The sequence below is a fragment of the Nilaparvata lugens genome, chromosome 2 (genome assembly GCF_014356525.2).
Source record: "Nilaparvata lugens isolate BPH chromosome 2, ASM1435652v1, whole genome shotgun sequence".
NCBI classification, from domain to species: domain Eukaryota; kingdom Metazoa; phylum Arthropoda; class Insecta; order Hemiptera; family Delphacidae; genus Nilaparvata; species Nilaparvata lugens.
In genome coordinates this window covers 866,036-872,419 of record NC_052505.1, presented here as the reverse complement: position 1 = coordinate 872,419, position 6,384 = coordinate 866,036, and positions in this window count along the sequence as shown.

The window sequence follows — 6,384 nt, the reverse complement described above, 5'->3', positions numbered from 1 at the left end:
CCGAAATTTAAGCTAGGAGATGTTGTACGAATCTCAAAGAAAAGGGTTCTTTTCGATAAATCTTATAACATAAACTGGAGCGCAGAGTATTTTGTAATTCATTCTATATTTCCTTCTCAACCTGTAACGTATAGCTTGCGAGATCTAAACGGAGAAGTAATTAGTGGTAGGTTTTATGCAGAAGAAATTAAAAAACACAATTAAATGAATCGAGAGACAAGTGTATTTGATTGAAAAAATATTAAAACGTGATAAAAAGGACTGCTAGTGAAATGGATTGGGTTTTCAACGCCTAGTTATATTAGTAAGGATCAACTATTAGATGAAAAATAATCTTTTGTAATCTATTGAAAATATCATGTAAATTTATTGTAAATAATCTATTGTAAATATCACATACATTTATTGTAAATAATCTATTGTTAATCTATTGCAAATACATTCCATTCAGTGTAAAAATATGACAAAGATTGGTGTAAATATAATACGTCTCTATCAAAAAATGCTTCTCAGTTTCATTTTAATCTGAAGTTTTATTTGCTAAGGCTCAAGCGTTCTCGTGAAGAGGGTGCGGGAGAGAGAGGGTGCGGTGAGAAACTTCTATCAGTGCATTGAAAGGGGAGAGCGCTTGCATCCCGATGTGATAAGCTATGGGTGTGGTGTCTAGCCCACAACCTCTTCCCTCCTTCATAACTTATCAGTTCCTTATCAGATCGCATGCTGTACACGTGACTAACATGATTCCGATAGTAAATTTCGACAATGTTATAAGAGAGAAAGAAATGCCAACATGGTTAAAAATGGTAAGTTATTACCACATAATGCAAGGATCCTTATAATAGGCTCTTCAGGTTGTGGCAAGACCAATTTACTATTTAATTTAATTTTTTCAAAGAATGGGTTGAGATTTAAAACTATATACTTGCACGAAGAGTGAGTATCAAGATAAGTACTTGTTTTTGAGAAAAGTCTTTTCAAAAATGAAGGGTATTGAATTTCATATAAACAGCAATTCGGAATCTATAGCTCACCCCAACAAAATACAACAATTTTCTCTTGTCATTTTCGATGACTTCCAACTTAATCACGTACCTCAAATAAGAGAATATTTTACCATGGGTCGACATCGTAATATTGACACTGCTATTTAATTCAGAGTTATGGGGCGACACAGAAACATTTCACTAGGGAACGCAAATATGATTTAATCTTCAAGGTAGATTTATTGAGTCTGAATTAATTCACAGAGATCATGTTGGAGCAGATATTTCTTATAAAGATTTCGTTAAACTTTGTCATACAGTTTGGAATCGTAAACCTCATAATTTTCTAACTATTATGACCGAGTGTGGAATTAATAGCGGGAAGTACCGAGATTCGCTCATACGTTTCTTACCGTTCAGTAGAGATTAATTCTTTGTGCAGTCATGTTGTCATACAGCAGGAAGCTGAATAGAAAGGAGGTTGGTTTAATCGAAAAGATTAAGAAATTGAGAAAAAAATTAGAGAGAAGCATAAAAGCTTAGTCAATTTTGAAAAGCGATCGGAGGAATATAATAGGAAAACGCTCTCCCCATTGATAGAGCCCATAATTGAACTGGGAAAAAACAAATTCTCACACTCTGATGTAAAACCAAAAAAGGAACAAGTAAAAGAGGAGTATGGAAATTGATGATAATGAGGAGGGAGATGAACAGAGTTATGAGAGTTCAGCAGACAATTTTTTAAGCTCGACTAAATTTGAAAACAGTTTACTTGGTTCTAGCAGAAACGACGATGTGCTGTCACAATATCTAAAAACGTTTCATGCGGAAAAACAGAATAATTCAATCAGTTATGGAATTTCATATAATTCTAAAGATGATGTGTATTATATTGGAAATCAGCAAGTAATATTGTTGACGGTTATATAGATATTAATAATGAAAGATTTCGATTAACACACGGTCTACTTGAGTTATTATTCAGTGCGAGACCAAACTCAAATCTTTATAATCAAAGAGATCTGGATAAGTATAAAAAAATCTTAACACTTACAGGTATACATTTAGATCGAAGAGGCTATGTTAAACGAAATCAGGGAATTAAATCGCAAATGATTCAAAAGTTATTTCCCAGTAAAAAAATTAGTAAAAAGGAGGGTTGGGGTTTATTGAAATTTGCAAAAAATAATTCTCATGATAGAATTTATCAATACTTTGATAATTTTGACGAATTAGTGGAAAGATTAAATTTACTCTATTCCTCAAAAGCTAGTGGGAACAGTGGGCATGATGTGGAAATCGCGAGTATAATTGAAGAGCTAAAAGAAGCAAAATTAATTGTTTAGTGTCACGATGACTCTACATCGATTCGGACGAATTGATACAGGTAGTGCTAGCGGAGCTAGTCTTACGTGTGATATTGACTCGATAACACAGAAGATAATCGAATCGATAAATCAGCAAGGAATCAGCAAAGCTGTGAAATTTTATTTAGATTCGCAAATAACCAAACTCGTTTCGGAAAATACAAAGAATATTGGAGTGAGCATAATTGAAAGAGAACATATTCTAAGCACCTTACAAAATTTCAGTACTAATATCGATAAAGCTATTGGAGAGAGAACTCAAACTCTAGAGAGTGCTTTAGGAGAAGTGAAAACTTTAACAGACAGCTTTTCATCTCAGCTGCTCAGTATTAACAATGATAAAGTTGATAAGGCTTATTTAGATGAAAAATTAAAAGCCGTATCAGATAAAATTAAGAATTTGGAGGTGCTGGACAGAAACTATCTCAATACTAAATTGAAACAACTTAGTACAGAAATTTTTACTAAAGTAAATGAAACACACCCATCAGCAATTGATAAGCAATATTTAGAATCTACTTTGCAGAAATTGATTAGTTCTTCATTAACAAAGGAAGAGTTTGAAAAACGATTATCTGAAATGGCGAGTGCAATAAAAGCTAATATTATGGAGGGTATTGAGCAGTTTATTACAAAAGATGCTATTGCTATTCTGATTAATCAAATTGCAGAAAAGTATGCAACTAAAAATGATATTGGAGATTTTATTAAGAAAAACGAGATGGCAGACGCTGTGAAAAGCGTTCGTGATGAAATAGCTGAGGCAATTAAAAATTCGGAAGAGGGTGCTGTCATGAGACTGCAATGTTCGGCGGCTTCATTCATTGACTACCTAAGCTTATTTATCCACAGAATCGCATTAGACATTGTATCAAAATACGCCGAGGTAAGTTTCCATATGAATTGGATTGAAGCAAAGGATCATGGCTTAACGAACATCAGGTAGTACAAATTATTACAGAAAAAATGGATTTGGTCAAATATAAAGACTTTATATTGGCGCCGAAAACATAAAATCTTGAGTTGAGTGTGAGAGAGTGAACGTTTCAGTCTAGACGAGTGTGATTGATTGTATAACACATGTGTGAGAGAGACAAAACCTATAGTTTCAGTCTAGACATTTTTGAGTATATCGATAAATCTTTTAAAGGTTGAGTGAGACAACACCTATAGTTTCAAATTTCAGTCTAGACCACCATGATTGACATTTTTGAGCATATCAATAAATCTTGAAAAAGGTTGTGCGAGTGAACTTCAACACCTATAGTTTTCACCCTAGTCATTTTTGACTATATCGATAAATCTTTTAAAGGTTGAGTGAGACAACACCTATAGTTTCAAATTTCAGTCTAGACCACCATGATTGACATTTTTGAGCATATCAATAAATCTTGAAAAAGGTTGTGCGAGTGAACTTCAACACCTATAGTTTTCACCCTAGTCATTTTTGACTATATCGATAAATCTTGAAAAAGGTTGTGTGAAGTAACTTTAACGACTAAACACTTGTCACATAAATCGATTTTTTCATGCAACGGTTTTCGATGCAGGAGATATTGGAGTTAGCAAGGGACCTCACAGGGAGCAGAGCAGATGTGAGGCACGCGCGAGCGAATGCACGTGTCACTTTACTCTAAAGAGGTGATATGTTCCCATTATAAAACTTATACTAGATTCCTTCCTTTCGTAATGCTGGTGAGAAACGTTTCACTACTACAGTATAGGAACGATCGATCAAAATGGAAGATAGTTACTTCTTGTCTCCTTTACTCGCTTTCGTAATAAAGAAGGGTGCGGGAAAGAGATGTGACGAGTAAAAGAAGAAATGCTGGTTGTGAGAAGCGAGGGGAGCGTATAACATTAGTATAACATTCTTCCTTTACTCAGCGTTTGTAATAAAGAAGGGTGCGGGAAAGAGATAAGGATCAATTGAGCCCGTCATCGTAGTATATCATTAGAGCAAAATGGATGCACTTCAATTTGTCAGTATAGCATTAGATGTAGAAAGAATTTCTCAATTGATTCTTATCTCCTTTCCTTTCGGAAAGGGTGCGGGAAAGAGATGGCACGAGTAAAAGAAGGAGATCTCTATCTCTTGAACCTGTCATCGTAGTATATCATTAGAGTGAAATGGATTCACTTCAATTTGTCAGTGTAGCATTAGATGTAGAAATATGAATTCACTTTAATTTGACACCAAAGGAATTTTTCCCTCTCAAAGAGATTTTTTCCCCACATCTATCATTCACCTCAATCTGTCAGCATAGCATTAGATGTAGAAATATGGATTCACTTCAATTTGACAGTAGAGAGAGGGAATTTTTCCTCCTAAAAGGGAAATTTTTTTTTTCCCTCACCTGGAGAGAGAGAGAGAGAGATATCTTACCCCCCTCACCACCACTGGACAGGGGGAAGGGGAAATCTATTTTTGGAAAGAGAGAGAAAGATATATCTCCCTCTCTCTCTATCCCCCTCACCTCCACTGGACAGGGGGAAGGGGAAATCTATTTTTAGAAAGAGAGAGAAAGATATATCTCCCTCTCTCTCTATCCCCCTCACCTCCACTGGACAGGGGGAAGGGGAAATCTATTTTTAGAAAGAGAGAGAAAGATATATCTCCCTCTCTCTCTCTCCCCCTCACCTCCACTGGACAGGGGGAAGGGGAAATCTATTTTTAGAAAGAGAGAGAAGATATATCTCCTCTCTCTCTATCCCCCTCACCTCCACTGGGCAGGGGGAAGGGGAAATCTATTTTTAGAACACCCCCCGCCCTACAGGCGGGGGGAAGGGGAGGAGGGATGGACGAGGGGGGAGAGGGGGGAGGGGATTTCGAGCAAAAAAGCCTGTCAGTTTTCCCAAACCTTCTCTACTCAATCATAAGTTACATCTAAAGATGCGTACAGATATACGCGCCTCCAACACGCTCCGCGCACGCTCCACACTCGCTCCGCACTCCCTCCGCACTCCCTCTGCACTCCCTCCGCACTCCCTCCGCACTCGCTCCGATCATGAACGTCACGGGAGATGTTAGCTCTTCTCGTGTTCTACTCTTGCTCCCCGGTCGATCATCAATCGCTCTGCTCGAGTGACGTTCGGTTGCGGAGCAGAGCGAAAGTCTGTACGCACCTTAATGAATGGTAAAAGTCATCATCATCATCTTACGTACAAGGATTAGGTTAATGCCTGTTCCGACTTACAAACAGCTTATTAGTATCTATATTTCAATTATTACAAAATTAAGCTATAATATATACAAGTAGTGTATTTATTGCCATCTCTACATACATCTCTACATCACCATTACATACATTTTCAACAAGTCACTTGAAGAAGGCATTTTCCCTGAAAACTGGAAGTTTGCTCTGGTTCGCCCTCTAAATAAAGTTCCATCACCCAATAAAGTTGAGGATTTTAGACCAATCAGTATTTTACCTGCATTGTCCAAAGTGCTAGAAAGACTCATTCATGCTCAAGTTGTAAAATTTCTAGACAACAATAGTAAGCTTCATAACTTTCAATCAGGCTTTAGAAAATTCCTTCAACTGAGACAGCTCTGCTTCGTGTCACTGATGATATAAGGTTAGCTATGAACCAAAGAAAATGCACCATCCTCACCCTATTTGATTTTTCTAAAGCATTCGATACTGTTATCATACAGTCCTCTGAATAAGTTGGCTATTCTTGGTTTCAGTCGCAACTCGTTAGTTTGGTTTAAATCCTATCTATTAGGTAGGAAACAATGTGTATCTGTCGGTGACAAAAAGTCAACTTGGAAAAACGTTATGCATGGAGTACCACAAGGTTCAATTTTAGGCCCTCTCCTCTTCACTTTGTATGCTAATGACCTTTCTTCCATTATCAAATTCTCCAGTTTCCATACTTATGCAGACGACCTTCAAATCTATTTAAGCTGTCCCATAACAAAATTAATGAAACAGTTGGAATAATGAATCAGGATATCAATTCGATAGTGGAATGGACAAAGAAAAATGGCCTTAAGCTTAATCCCATCAAAACACAACCCATTATAATTG